The sequence below is a fragment of the Phocoena sinus genome, chromosome 15 (assembly GCF_008692025.1).
Source record: "Phocoena sinus isolate mPhoSin1 chromosome 15, mPhoSin1.pri, whole genome shotgun sequence".
In the NCBI taxonomy this organism is placed as follows: Eukaryota; Metazoa; Chordata; class Mammalia; order Artiodactyla; family Phocoenidae; genus Phocoena; species Phocoena sinus.
In genome coordinates this window covers 23,751,916-23,766,863 of record NC_045777.1, presented here as the reverse complement: position 1 = coordinate 23,766,863, position 14,948 = coordinate 23,751,916, and the positions used below count along the sequence as shown (strand labels likewise).

The 14,948-nt window shown below is 47.8% G+C and overlaps 1 pseudogene; it reads right to left on the bottom strand.

Moving 5' to 3' along the window:
* Positions 1 to 1,279: 1,279 nt before the first annotated feature.
* Positions 1,280 to 14,948, bottom strand: part of LOC116740415 — a 48,717-nt pseudogene continuing 35,048 nt past the window's right edge.

The following is a 14,948-nucleotide window of genomic DNA, read 5'->3' as shown; positions in this document are numbered from 1 at the left end:
GACCTAGTCAGGCCTTCCCATTACAGCCCTTAAGATGTGTGGGGAACCAGCCCTGAGACCTCACCAGTGCACAGCCCAGGCAACCAGGGACATTAGTAGCTGGTCAGTTCAGCCAGTCATTTCTCAGGGAGTTTCAGTGTAAGACAGTAGTGGGGGGAGAAGCGGAGGACAGAAAGCAGAGTAGGGCAATGACAGCAAAACTTCTGGAGGCAGCCGGACATGAGACCCAGCTCTGATGTGGCCACTTACGAGCTGTGACCTTGGACGTATTATTGGTGGGCCCTTGTCTCATTTATGAATTGCAGGTGATATTGCCAGCTGTAGTGAGCCTTGTTTTTTTGGTCACCTGGGAACCATTCCCCCTTGTTAACGGTATCCTGGGTTTCCTCTGGGAACCTCCCTGCCCACTGTCAGCTTGTGTGATTTGGGAAGAGGGCTGATCTCCCACCCTAAGCCCCAGGGGAGGGCCCCAATCAGCATATCCCATCCCACACCCACACCCCAGTGACCCAGAGCAAGCTAGCATCTGTCAGGCCTAGGAAAGCTTTCTTTCCTTCCGGACATGAGTATGGGGAGACGTGGGGTTGCTGCAGCCGTCCTGCACTTCCGAGGAGAGACCCTGTCTGCAAATGAACTTCCCCTGAGGACTACAGCGCCAAGCTCAGGCAGAGAACCAGTCCTGGTGACATTGTTTGAACCCTGAGACAAACAGCACCTGAAGCCAACCAATTCCTGGGAATTAACAGCTGCGTAAGCCAATAAATTCCCTTTTTGCTTAAGCCAGCTTGGGTTAGGATTTCTGTCACTTGCAGTCAAGTGTCCTAAGTGATCTGCCTCCTCTCAGGGTCGGTACAGGTTCACGGAGCACATAAAGGGCTTAGCTGCCATGGAGCAGCAGAAGCCACAGCAGACGGGGTGAGAGGGACCCAGTCGCTGGCAAGAGCAGGCGCAGCAGGTGGGCTGCTCGAGGGCCTGACACCTCGGTGGCCAGGGCTCCTCGGCTGTGACCTGCCACGGGGCCCTGTTCTTCCCGGCAGCAGGGCCACGTGGGCAGCCTCCCATTCTGTGCATTCATGCGCCCGAGGCCACCCAAGAACACATCTGTTCTCTGCCCCTAGTGTCATTTATTATCTGCAGCATGTGTTCAGGGGACAGGGTGGATACCTCATAAGGTTTACACAGAGAAAGCAGGGAACACCAGGATGGTTCCTGTTGGTGGGAAGGACACCAGGGGCAGGAGTTGAGGAGCTGGCATTACGGGATGAGTGTCCAAGGTCAGTCAGGGGCGGTGGAGGGGGTGGACGGTGACCTGGCTGATCAGGCCAGGCCTGGTGTAGGAGACGAGGAGGAGGAAGACAGTGATCAGCGCCGCCAGCAGCAGCAGGATGTGCCAGCAGCGGCGCCAGACAAAGACGACGGAGGTCTTCAGCGGGTTCACAAACCAGTTGAAGGAGGTTTCGGGGCAGCTGCGGGGAAGCAGGTGGTGTCGGAATGATGAGGAAGCCCCCCGGCTGCCCCCTGCCCCCTCCCCCAGGCTCTGGCCCCGCCTCCTGTACCGCACCGCCCGTACCCTTGGGCTTCTCCGAGGGCTCTGGCTCCTTGTGCCTCTTTCCCACTGGACGTTTCTCAGCCTCCTCCACAGTCAGCAGCTCAAACTCAGCCTCCACCTTCCCCTGGAAAAGGGGCGACGGAAGCCAAGTTCTTAGGCCGGCTCAGGCCTGGCCCCTGCCTGGCCCGGTTCCTGCCCTGGCTGCACCCACTGTGAGGATGTAGTCGTTGCCTCCTGAGTCCGAGAACTCTTAAGTCTTCTGGCCGGCCCTTCCTCCTCTTCTTCCTCTTCTTCTTGCCAGCCTGAGGCTCCGGCACCCGCAGCTTCACTACAGGCCACCAGCCCCGCAAGCAGCGGCAGCGAAACAGATTACGCCTTGGCCCGGCCCCGTCCCGGACCAGCCACACGGAGCAGAGCTCGGGGCCCCAGGCCCCTCGCACCATGTCCGGTAGCTGCAGCTCCAAGGATCCTGCAGGTCCAGAGCTCTCTGAGTTAGGCAGGAGCTCAAGGTCTATCTGAACCAACCTGCCTCCCTGAGAGTGACATCAAGGAAAGCCGAGCCCAGAGGTAGAAAGTGCATCTTGCGGGAGGGGCATCCAAAGTTAGAATGTGGCAGTCAGGCCCCAGCTATGGACCACACACCACAGCCCAAATGTCAGCAGGTTGTCAGACCCTGATGATACAGGGCCCAAGGATGGGACCAGACCGCCAAAGCAGGGACTAAAGGCCATGGAGTCAAGAGTCCAGTGTAACCCGAGCTCAGGTCAAATTAGAGGACTGAGTGGGAGATTTGGGTGGAAATGGAGGTTTTGGTGCTCAGAGCTGAATAAGTTCAGTAATTAGGCCAGAAAGCAGACCTAGAATCTGAAATCCAGGATTGAGGATTGGGTTAGAGTAGGGAACCCAGGAGAGAGGGGACAGGGCAATGAGGGCAGAAATCGGGGCCAGGGGTTGAGGTAGGAGGGCAGCTAAGCAGTAGCAAGGAAGTCGTTCGTTGGCAGAGATGCAGTCATAGTCCCAGACCTGCAGGACCAGCACAGACGGCTGCCGGAACTCAGCTTCCTCCAGGGTGAAGGGTCCAGGCCAGCAACGGACGTTCACCTCTCGCTCGGTGGGCAGGTAGTCAAAGCGGAACACGAAGCGCCGTTGAAGTTCCCTCCCCTGTCAGAGAGTTGAAGTGAACGTCTGTCTCCTGCTTGTCTTGCTCCAGCCCCTTCGCCCAGCTGGAGCCAGGGGAAAGGTGCAGGCGGAGGGGATGGGCATCCATGCTGGACGGAGCCCAGAAACCGGCTCCTCACCTAGCCTGCCCCTCCACTCACCACCAGACTGGTCCCTCCACCCAGCTCCGGGCGCCATCGAGGGCTTAGGGGACAGAGCTCTGGCTCAGCCCAGGGCCCAAGCCCCTGTTTGAAATCTCACCTCAGTGCACAGCCATGTGCCCACTAGGCCTGTAGGCCTACCTTTTCACGTAGATGTCACTCGACATCTCTCCAGTGAGTGGGTTTGCATCATCCGGAACTACATCCTCCGTGTTCCAGATGATGACTCTGAGCTCATAGCTGAGGGATGTATTGGGGGAGGGTTTTCAGACTCTCGAGAGGGGTCCTGGGAGGGGCTGCAGGAAGGACCTGGGCCAGGGCCACTGACATGCATTGAGCACCTGATGTGTGCCCAGCCAGGTGATCAGGATGTCTGTGGTCCCTTGAAGGGACAGCCCCAGGTATCACCAACCACCCCCACCCCCCCAGATGGCACCAGGAATGGTCTGCTGACCCAAGCTGGGCCAATGGGCTTCTCCCACCCATAAATTTGGAATCAAGACCCTGAAAGGTTGACTCAAAAAGCATCAGATGCAGAGCTGGAGCCACCACAAGCCAAAGTGCTGTGCAAGCAGAGAGAGACAGTCTGCAGAGAGACACCAAGTGGGGATGACAGCACGCAGCCCCTGAGGGACAGAAGGAAGGGCTGTGACATTCTTGATCCTACCCCAAATAGCCCTGTCCTTGTCTGTCATGAGGTTTCCTGGATATCTATTGTTTTCTTTTGCCCCGTATCAATTTCCCCTCTCTTGTTGACAGCACTCTGATTTTCTGTTGGTGACTCCCACTCCACCCCCACTACTGTCAGTCTGTGTTATCCTGGTGGGGCGGACCAACCCCTCTCTGGCTCCAGAGGTTGGTGTATCACCTACGACATCACCCAGGACTGGCCAGTCAATGCATTACAGCTCCCTGATCACAAAGGTTGGTTCAGGAATCAGCATTTGACCCAAGCTGGTACAATGAGAGTCAGCTCGAGACTTTTGCTCTAACTGGGAAAGACGTGGGTTTTTTTCCTGCTCAAGTAGTCCGGTTGGTAAGATGTAAGCCTCCACTGTTAAAAGCCACTTGGACCCCAGACTGCATGTCTCCATGAGAGTGACACCAAGGAAAGCAGAGCCCAGAGGTAGAAAGTGACAGATTGCTGACATCTGAAGTGCACACACCCTCCACTCAGAGTAGCTCAGGTCAAAAGGGGGTTAACTGGTATTTGGACTGTTTTAGTTGCAAGTGACAGACACCCAACTCACAATGGCTTATGAAAAAAAAGGGAATTTAACGGCTCACCTATCTGAAGCCTGGATCAGCTCTGCCTGCTTCATGGGGGCCCTTGCACAGGTTTTCAGAGAGCCCTTGTCCAAGATGTGGGCTGTCCAAGGTGTGCCCACCCCATGGGAGGATGGACCAGGACTCTCTCTTACCTGATTGGCTGCCGACGCTTTATGTCAACTGGAGGTGGGGCAGGCACATCTCCGGGGAAGATGTCAATCCACACATGAAGGGATCCCTGGGGGCACAGGAAGAGGCTAAAGGGTCTTGCTGGGTCCCACCCCCCTAACGGCCCTGTGGCCAGAGGTTGTGCCTTACCCCAGGTGGAGAGAAGAGCTGGGGTCAAGAGGGCAGATCCTGGGGTATGAGGATGAAGGTGGAGTCTGAACTGGGAATTCCAGGGTTGACATTAGCCTGAGGGTTCAGAGATGAGGCCCCAGAAGTGGAAGGCTGAGATCAAAAGTAAGATCTAGTGCTCCCAGGTCCAGATCCTAGGAATCTGGGGTAGAGGTCAGGTTGGGAGTGCCAGGTCTGAGCCTTGGTGGCCCAGGGGTGGGGATCCTTCAGAACCAGAGTCCAGGATGTGGGTATGGGGTCCAGGATGGAAGTCCAATACTGGAGTGGGGATGCTGGGCACCAGGATCAGGAGCCAAAGTCCAAAGTGGCAGTGCCCAGGTGGAGGTCTTGGAGAAAGGGCGTCCTGGGGTCCCAGGTCCAGGACCAGGTGGGAGTCCTGGGGTTCTGGGGTTGGGTGCTGAGCCCTCCTTCAACTGCAGCAGCCCTGGGCTGCGGCGATGGTAGAGGGGCCGTGTTTCTACGTGCTCAGGTACCAGCTGGATCCCAAGCCCAGGCATCTCCTGCCAGCGCCGCAGCACCAGCAATGCCTGGGGCTCCTCAGGGACCTCACTTGCCACCTCGGAGTCCCCACTACCTGCAACAAGAGGTGTGTGAGCTTGGGTTCCGCACAGTTCCCAACTCTCCTCCCTTCCTCCCCCTGCCCTCAGTAGACGCTCTAGGCTGAGGCAGCTGCTGCATCGGACAAACCCACGGGCTGGGAGGGCAAGTCCACAATGCACAGAAAGCTCTAACAACTTCTGCCAGTGAAAAGCCAGCAGTCAGGGGGACAGTGGGGTTGGAGGCTTTGTGGCCTCTGTGCAGACCTTGTTTAGAGAACAGACCACTGGCCATATATGAAGCATGAGCTAAATTCTGCATCCATATTTTACGTTGTATGGGACCCCTGTGTCCCCAATTAGCTATGGCTCTGAGGGGTTCGCTAGGGCTCCCTGGAGATCTCACACTCACCAACAAAGACCATTTTCTCTCCACTATCGTCCTTACTCAGCCAAAACTCAGCTCCTCTGCTTGCAGAGGGAGGCGGGCTCTTTGTGGGGCACACTAGGCTGGGCACCAGGGTCCCCCTGTACCTTGTTCTTCCATCTTGCTCCCTCTGGACTGTGCAGCGGAGAGGGGCTGGTCCCTGGGGGCAGGGTCTCTGGCGGTGTCAGAAAGAGTTTGCTGCCCACCTTGACAGCCCCGGCTCGGTATTCGGGTGGGGGGAGGCCACAGGGTAGGCACAGCACCGCCAGGATCTGCGAAGGCTGAAATGCATCACGCCAGGCACTGTAGCCATCCCTGTGGCAGAAAAGGAATGTGCCTCAGTTGGATCCAGCATATGAACATACTTGGGCACAGGGGCAGGGATGGGTGCCCTTGAGGACTTGGGATCCAGGTTTGTAACTCCTCTGCGGGACAGGTTAGCCCTCGCTTACGGTAACGGTGAAAATCAAATATGCATGGCAGGTGCTCCTATGAAGGAGATACTGATATTACCCGTCTTTCAAATGAGGAAACTGAAGCTCAGGAAAGCCAAGTGACTTATTAGTCACAGGATCCCAACTCCCAGGCCCATTTCTTGACCATTAAGCTACAATGTCTTGGTCGCAGGGGAGTCCCCTTCTATGAAATCGAAGGATCTGGACAGACAGGTGGGATGCGAACTTGAATGTCTTTGGTCAGACTTAGAATGACTCCTGAGGGCCCTGTTGGACTCACACGTCATACTGGGACGCCAGCCCACAGTTCGCCCTGTGGTGGCTATAGAATCGGTTTTCCAGATCAATGTGGGTCTCTCTGATGAGGTCATCAGAACCCACGAGGTCATGATCAAACACAGCCACGGTCAACTCTGGCTCAGCAGGGAGAGAGATGCTGAGCTCTAGGGCCCTGGCCAGGAGAGATCGTGATGAGAACACCTCCACACCCTAGGAGGTGGTCTTGTGAAGGGTAGGGGTGTGAGGGGACTCAACAGCTTCTGTCCATTCCCCCACACCACATCAGCTGCCTGAGTGACAGCCACAGGGCGGGATGGCAAAGTTGCTCTCCATTCCCAAGCCCAGGGCCCAGCCTCACTCTCCAAAGATGGGGTTCAGCTACTTGAGGATGTAGCACTCTTTGGTGTCCAGCCGCTCCCAGCCAACGCTCACCACCACATAGGGGTCTGCTTTGCCGTTGGCGTCCGCAGGAGCCAGGTTGGTAGCCTAGGGAGACAGTATGGGGTGGAAATGAAAGAAATGTCATTGTCATAACCCAAGGTGGCTCTTGCCGGACCTAATCTCCGATTGAGTGTAAACAGGAAGTTACCAGGGAGAGATCTTCCACCTCAAGGAGTTAGCTGAGAGGTTGCACAAGATGACTTTTATTTACTTTTAAATTAATTATTGAAATACTTAAGACATACAAGTAAGTATAACAAAAGATATAATGAAACAAAATATGTGGAAAGATGTATACCCTTATACATCTTACTATTCAATTTGTAACTTTCCATATTGTTTGACCTTCATTTTTTTACAATGAGCATATTTTACATTTTATTCCTTTTTTTACTTTTTAAATTAAGAATATTTTAACTAAATAAAAATAATTACATTTTTTAATTGTATTAAAAAATAATACAATGAGCACGTGTGTGCCCAACTTCATAAATTAAACACTACCGACAAATGTCCCCTGAGTCCCCTGACCTGACTTAATTCCTTTTTCATCCCTGAAGTAGCCAGACCCTTTATTTGGGGTTTCTCACTCACAGAAAAAAAAAAGGAAAAATACTTTACTACATATACATACGTCCCTAAGCAATATATAGCACTATATTGCATGGTTTAAACTATATTTAGTAAACTTACTTTTTCTGTTTTTGATAACTATGTAATTAAGTAAATTCATAACTTATGCATAAATTACTGAAGTATAATTTATACACAGCAATATATTTTTAGTCTTTTTACACTCCTACCTGCCATGTATGAGAGTTCCAGTTGTCCCACATCTTTCACACCTGGTATCGTCAGTCTTTTTACTTTCGTCAGTCTAGCGCTTGTGAAATTGTAGCTCACTGTGGTTTTAACTTGCATTTCCCTGCTGATGAAGCACGTTGAGCATCTTTGCATGTGCTTATTGCTCTTATATATATATTTGCTTTTGTGAAGTGACTCTTCAAATTTTTTGCTCCATTATTGAGTTTTAAATTTAAAAACATTACACTTTTAATTTCTAAACATTCTAACTGGGCCTTTCAACTTGCTGTTTATTTTTAATAGTCTCTTGTTCCTTGCTCATTTTAAATTCATTCTTTTATTTCTTTAAACATTTCATATATACTTATTTTACATTCTCTATCTAGTCATTCCAATATCAACGACCTTAGGGGTCTGAATGTGTTGTTATTTTTGCTAATTCTTACTCATGGTGACTTTTTTTCTAAACATCTTTATTGGTGTATAATTGCTTTACAGTGGTGTGTTCATTTCTGGTTTATAACAAAGTGAATCAGCTATACATATACATATATCCCCATATCTCCTCCCTCTTGCGTCTCCCTCCCACCCTCCCATAGTGGCTTTTTTCTTTATATTTCAGTACTTTTTAATCATGATTCATATTTGGTTTAACTCATGCTGAGGGGCTGTTGTGGGTGTTCTCTGCCAGAGAGAGCTTGTTTTCACTCCTGCCAGTTTCCTAGGCAAACTACCAACCTGCAGCCACTTTAAAATAAATCCTCCACTTGAGGTTTTGGGGATCACACAGATGGTGGGAACTCAGGCCCTGAACTGTATTAGAGCCAGCTTGTGGTCATGGATGCTAGGGGAAACTTTTTCCCCTCTAACCAATGCCAAGTTTAAGACAGGCAAGTTTCCTTGGTGTCTCCTTCTGCCTTTCAAGTTCCTATTTTTGTTCATCCTTATGCAGAGGGTGTAATTTTGGGGCCTCCACTTTATATAAGGCCGTTCAGTCAAACTCCTCCCCTAGGTAGCCCCAGGACTTCATCTTCTGTCCTCACTGCCTGTCAACCATCCACGAGGAAGATGAGGTTTCCCAGGTCAGCAGTAAGTGTGGGGTGAAAGCCAGCTTTAGCATTCCTTTTCCCCAGGTCCCTGTTATCAACTATATTTTCTTGTTTTCTGTAATCTTGATGCTGTGGTATCTGGAGCCATACTGGCCCAGGAGAAATTGCACCTGTCAGGGATACTAATTCCTAGAGTTAGCAAACAACACACCTGCCAGAGCACCTTTCATATACAAAGCAACCAATCTAGAGCCCATACAATCTCCAACCACCTCCTCTATCTGGCTCTTATACTCCAGGAAGTAATATTCCTCTGCCCTAATCATCCTCAGGGCCAGGTTCCAGACAACAAGAGACAGTGAGACAGCCCCCGTACCCCAGAGCCCACAGGAATTATTCAAACTAGCCAATCCTAAGCCTGCTTACACTGCCTTGCCCTGCCTTTCCTGCAGAAACCACAATAAAGGCTCTGGCCCTCACACTTCCCTTCCTCCTTCTGCCTCTGGACTGGCCCTCATGCTTCCCCGTGTGGCCCTGCAGGGTACAGCATGCACCGCCCCCCCTCCAGAAAATTGAAACAACAGACTATCTTTTCAATGGCAACCATCTCCTGATCTGTTGGCTTCACCAAACATGGATAAGAACAAAATTCTGGGTACGTTTTAAAGCAGTTCCTGCTTTTATTCTGTTTTTTTTTTTTTTCCACTCTAAAATCTCTTACTTTCTTGGAAGCTCAGAATTGCATTTAAAAGATTTTTAAAAAATAAATTTATTTACTTCCGGGAAGATGGCGGAAGAGTAAGACGCGGAGATCACATTCCTCCCCATAGATACACCAGAAATACATCTACACGTGGAACAACTCCTACAGAACACCTACTGAACGCTGGCAGAAGACCTCAGACCTCCCAAAAGGCAAGAAACCCCCCACGTACCTGGGTAGGGCAAAAGAAAAAAGAATAAACAGAGACAAAAGGATAGGGATGGGTCCTGCACCAGCGGGAGGGAGCTGTGAAGGAGGAAAAGTGTCCACACACTAGGAAGCCCCTTCGCGGGTGGAAACTGCGGGTGGCGGAGAGGGGGAGCTTCGGAGCCGTGGAGTAGAGCACAGCAACAGGGGTGCGGAGGGCAAAGCGAAGAGATTCCAGCACAGAGGATCAGGGCCAACCGGCACTCACCAGCCCGAGAGGCTTGTTTGCTCACCCGCCGGAGCGGGCGGGGCTTCGGTCGGAACGCAGGGAGAGGACTGGGGTTGGCGGCATGAACACAGCCTGCAGGGGGTTAGTGCGCCACGGCTGGCCGGGAGGGAGTCCGGGGAAAAGTCTGGACCTGCCGAAGAGGCAGGAGACTTTTTCTTCCCTCTTTATTTCCTGGTGCGCGAGGAGAGGGGATTAAGAGCGCCGCTTAAAGGAGCTCCAGAGACGGGCGCGAGCCGCGGCTAAAAGCGCGGACCCCAGAGACGGTAATGCGACGCTAAGTCTGCTGCTGCCGCCACCAAGAAGCCTGTGTGTTCGCGACCACAGGTCACTCTCCACACCCCCCTTCCGGGGAGCCTGTGCAGCCCGCCACTGCCAGGGTCCCGGGATCCAGGGACAACTCCCCCGGGAGAACGCAAGGCGCGCCTCAGGCTGGTGCAACGTCACGCTGGCCTCTGCCGCTGCAGGCTCGCCCTGCACTCCGTGACCCTCCCTACCCCCGGCCTGAGTGAGCGAGAGCCTCCGAATCAGCGGCTCCTTTAACCCCGTCCTGTCTGAGCGAAGAGCAGACGCCCTCCAGCGACCTACACGCAGAGGCGGGGCCAAATCCAAAGCTGAGCCCCTGGGAGCTGTGAGAACAAAGAAGAGAAAGGGAAATCTCTCCCAGCAGCCGCAAAAGCAGCGGATTAAAGCTCCACAATCAACTTGATGTACCCTGCATCTGTGGAATACATGAATAGACAACGAATCATCCCAAATTAAGGAGGTGGACTTGAGAGCAAGATTTATTATTCTTTCTCCTTTTCCTTTTTTTGTGTGTATGTGTATACTTCTGTGTGAGATTTTGTCTGTATAGCTTTGCTTCCACCATTTGTCCGAGGGTTCTATCCGTCCTTTTTTTTTTAAATTTTTCTTAATAATTACTTTTTATTTTAATAACCTTATTTTATTTTACTTTATCTTCGTTCTTTCTTTCCTTCCTTCCCTTCTTTAGACAACGAATCATCCCAAACTGAGGAGGTGGACTTTGAGAGCAACATTTATGATTTTTTCCTCTTTTCCTCTTTTTGTGAGTGTGTATGTGTATGCTTCTGTGTGAGATTTTGTCTGTATAGCTTTGCTTCCACCATTTGTTCCAGGGTTCTATCCATCCGTTTTTTTGTTTTTTGTTTTTTTTTTCCTCTTAATAATTATTTTTTTATTTTAATAACTTTATTATATTTTATCTTACTTCATTTTTACTTTATCTTCTTTCTTTCTTTTTTTCCTTCCTTCCCTCCTTCCTTCCTTGCTCCCTCCCTCCCTCCTTTCTTTCTTTCTTTCTACTTCTACTAATTCTTTCTTTCTACTTTTTCCTCCCTTTTCTGATGAGCCGTGTGGATGAAAGGCTCTTGGTGCTGCAGCCAGGAGTTAGTGCTGTGCCTCTGAGGTGGGAGAGCCAACTTCAGGACACTGGTCCACAAGAGACCTCCCAGCTGCACATAATATCAAACGGCGAAAATCTCCCAGAGATCTCCATCTCAACACCAGCACCCAGCTTCACTCAACGACCAGCAAGCTACAGTGCTGGACATCCTATGCCAAACAACTAGCAAGACAAGAACACAACCCCACCCATTAGCAGAGAGGATGCCCCAAATCATAATAAGTCAACAGACACCCCAAAACACACCACCAGACGTGGACCTGCCCACCAGAAAGACAAGATCCAGCCTCATCCACCAGAACACAGGCACTAGTCCCCTCCACCAGGAAGCCTACACAACCCACTGAACCAACCTTAGCCACTGGGGACAGACACCAAAAACAACAGGAACTACGAACCTGCAGCCTGCCAAAAGGAGACCCCAAACACAGTAAGATAAGCAAAATGAAAAGACAGAAAAACACACAGCAGATGAAGGAGCAAGATAAAAACCCACCAGACCTAACAAATGAAGAGGAAATAGGCAGTCTACCTGAAAAAGAATTCAGAATAATGATAGTAAAGATGATCCAAAATCTTGGAAATAGAATAGAAAAAATGCAAGAAACATTTAACAAGGACCTAGAAGAACTAAAGATGAAACAAACAATGATGAACAACACAATAAATGAAATGAAAAATACTCTAGATGGGATCAATAGAATAACTGAGGCAGAAGAACGGATAAGTGACCTGGAAGATAAAATAGCGGAAATAACTAATGCAGAGCAGAATAAAGAAAAAAGAATGAAAAGAACTGAGAACAGTCTCAGAGACCTCTGGGACAACATTAAACGCACCAACATTCGAATTATAGGGGTTCCAGAAGAAGAGAAACAGAAAGGGACTGAGAAAATATTTGAAGAGATTATAGTTGAAAACTTCCCTAATATGGGAAAGGAAATAGTTAATCAAGTCCAGGAAGCACAGAAAGTCCCATACAGGATAAATCCAAGGAGAAATACGCCAAGACACATATTAATCAAACTGTCAAAAATTAAATACAAAGAAAACATATTAAAAGCAGCAAGGGAAAAACAACAAATAACACACAAGGGAATCCCCATAAAGTTAACACCTGATCTTTCAGCAGAAACTCTGCAAGCCAGAAGGGAGTGGCAGGACATATTTAAAGTGATGAAGGAGAAAAACCTGCAACCAAGATTATTCTACCCAGCAAGGATCTCATTCAGATTTGATGGAGAAATTAAAACCTTTACAGACAAGCAAAAGCTGAGAGAGTTCAGCACCACCAAACCAGCTGTACAACTGCTAAAGGAACTTCTCTAGGCAAGAAACACAAGAGAAGGAAAAGACCTAAAATAATGAACCCAAAACAATTAAGAAAATAGAAATAGGAACATACATATCAATAATTACCTTAAATGTAAATGGACTAAATGCTCCCACCAAAAGACACAGATTGGCTGAATGGATACAAAAACAAGACGTATATATTTGCTGTCTACAAGAGACCCACTTCAGACCTAGAGACACATACAGACTGAAAGGGGATGGAAAAATGTATTTCATGCAAATGGAAACCAAAAGAAAGCTGGAGTAGCAATTCTCATATCAGACAAAATAGACTTTAAAATAAAGACTATAAGAAGAGACAAAGAAGGACACTACATAATGATCAAGGGATCGATCCAAGAAGAAGATATAACAATTGTAAATATTTATGCACCCAACATAGGAGCACCTCAATACATAAGGCAAATACTGACAGTCATAAAAGGGGAAATCGACAGTAACACATTCATAGTAGGGGACTTTAACACCCCACTTTCACCAATGGACAGATCATCCAAAATGAAAATAAATAAGGAAACACAAGCTTTAAATGATACATTAAACAAGATGGACTTAATTGATATTTATAGGACATTCCATCCAAAAACAACAGAATACACGTTTTTCTCAAGTGCTCATGGAACATTCTCCAGGATAGATCATATCTTGGGTCACAAATCAAGCCTTGGTAAATTTAAGAAAATTGAAATTATATCAAGTATCTTTTTCGACCACAATGCTATGAGACTAGATATCAATTACAGGAAAAGATCTGTAAAAAATACAAACACATGGAGGCTAAACAATACACTACTTAATAACGAAGTGATCACTGAAGAAATCAAAGAGGAAATCAAAAAATACCTAGAAACAAATGACAATGGAGACACGACGACTCAAAATCTATGGGATGCAGCAAAAGCAGTTCTAAGAGGGAAGTTGATAGCAATACAATCCTACCTTAAGAAACAGGAAACATCTCGAATAAACAACCTAACCTTGCACCTAAAGCAATTAGAGAAAGAAGAACAAAAAAACCCCAAAGTTAGCAGAAGGAAAGAAATCATAAAACTCAGATCAGAAATAAATGAAAAAGAAATGAAGGAAACAATAGCAAAGATCAATAAAACTAAGAGCTGGTTCTTTGAGAAGATAAACAAAATTGATAAACCATTAGCCAGACTCATCAAGAAAAAAAGGGAAAAGACTGAAATCAATAGAATTAGAAATGAAAAAGGAGAAGTAACAACTGACACTGCAGAAATACAAAAGATCATGAGAGATTACTACAAGCAACCCTATGCCAATAAAATGGACAACCTGGAAGAAATGGACAAATTCTTAGAAAGCCACAACCTGCCAAGACTGAATCAGGAAGAAATAGAAAATATGAACAGACCAATCACAAGCACTGAAATTGAAACTGAGATTAAAAATCTTCCAACAAACAAAAGCCCAGGACCAGATGGCTTCACAGGCGAATTCTATCAAACATTTAGAGAAGAGCTAACACCTATCCTTCTCAAACCCTTCCAAAATACAGCAGAGGGAGGAACACTCCCCAACTCATTCTACGAGGCCACCATCACCCTGATACCAAAACCAGACAAGGATGTCACAAAGAAAGAAAACTACAGGCCAATATCACTGATGAACATAGATGCAAAAATCCTCAACAAAATACTAGCAAACAGAATCCAACAGCACATTAAACGGATCATACACCATGATCAAGTGGGGTTTATTCCAGGAATGCAAGGATTCTTCAATATACGCAAATCAATCAACGTGATACACCATATTAACCAATTGAAGGAGAAAACCATATGATCATCTCAATAGATGCAGAGAAAGCTTCTGACAAAATTCAACACCCATTTATGATAAAAACCCTGCAGAAAGTAGGCATAGAGGGAACTTTCCTCAACATAATAAAGGCCATATATGACAAACCCACAGCCAACATCGTCCTCAATGGTGAAAAACTGAAAGCATTTCCACTAAGATCAGGAACAAGACAAGGTTGCCCACTTTCACCACTCTTATTCAACATAGTTTTGGAAGTTTTAGCCACAGCAATCAGAGAAAAAAAGGAAATAAAAGGAATCCAAATCAGAAAAGAAGAAGTAAAGCTGTCACTATTTGCAGATGACATGATACTATACATAGAGAATCCTAAAGATGCTACCAGAAAACTACTAGAGCTAATCAATGAATTTGGTAAAGTAGCAGGATACAAAATTAATGCACAGAAATCTCTTGCATTCCTATACACTAAGGATGAAAAACCTGAAAGTGAAATCAAGAAAACACTCCCATTTACCATTGCAACAAAAAGAATAAAATATCTAGGAATAAACCTACCTAAGGAGACAAAAGACCTGTATGCAGAAAATTATAAGACACTGATGAAAGAAATTAAAGATGATACAAATAGATGGAGAGATATACCATGTTCTTGGATTGGAAGAATCAACATTGTGAAAATGACTCTACTACCCAAAGC